This window comes from Heterodontus francisci, unplaced genomic scaffold, assembly GCF_036365525.1.
Source record: "Heterodontus francisci isolate sHetFra1 unplaced genomic scaffold, sHetFra1.hap1 HAP1_SCAFFOLD_174, whole genome shotgun sequence".
Classification (NCBI taxonomy): Eukaryota; Metazoa; Chordata; class Chondrichthyes; order Heterodontiformes; family Heterodontidae; genus Heterodontus; species Heterodontus francisci.
This window is the reverse complement of record NW_027141730.1, coordinates 2,864,475-2,865,385: the sequence shown is the minus strand read 5'-3', so window position 1 is coordinate 2,865,385 and position 911 is coordinate 2,864,475.

Below are 911 nucleotides of genomic sequence, written 5' to 3'. Positions count from 1 at the left end.
GATACGGCAACTTAAGAGAAGAGCTGAATGGAGACAGGATTGTGTTCGGAGTATTAGATAACACCCTTTCAGATCATCTGCAGTCCAGGGCTGATCTCACATTAACGAAAGAGTTTCAATTGAGCAAACAAGCAGAGGTTAGAAAGTTTAACCAATCCGTTGTTCGAGGGGACAGGGAGAGTCTGATCTCCAGAGTTGCAGACTCAATTGAATTTGTTCAGAAAACAAAAGGAAAAATTAGTGGCAAAAGACAAGAAAGACGGGAAGAGCATCTAGTGGTAGCTGCAACCAATTGCAGTCGGTGTGGCCGAGAGAGAAACAAGTGGGAAAACTGTCCCGCCAAAGAAGCTGAGTGTTTTTCCTGCAGAAAGATGGGACACTTTCAGTCAGTGTGTGGCAGTAAAATACCAGCACTGAATATAATTAAAGGGAAATCCCCAGATAGCAAAAACATTAATGAAGTACAGGATATCCAAAGTGTGGAAATACATTTTTTAGGTGAAATCCAGGAAATAAAGTGAGTGTTGCTGGACGACAGAAATTCTGAAATATTTTAAGATAGATGTAGATAGATTCTTGATAAACAAGGGGGTGAAAGGTTATCGGGTCAGGTGGGAATGTGGAGTTGAGGTTACAATCAGATCAGCCATGATCTTATTCAATGGTGGAGCAGACTCGAGTGGCCGAGTGGTCTACTCCTGCTCCTAATTGGTATGTTTGTATGTAAGAAAACATGTTCTAGATACAATGAGAACTATCATTTGTTTGGAATTGGATTTGAAACCCCCTTTTATCAAAGGATGATAGAGCTTTAATTTTTCTACAATTAACAGACAAATCCTTGTGGAGTTGAGATTGACAGAAATAATGGGCTGGATACTATAGAGCCCTCAACGTCGAGATCTGTGGTG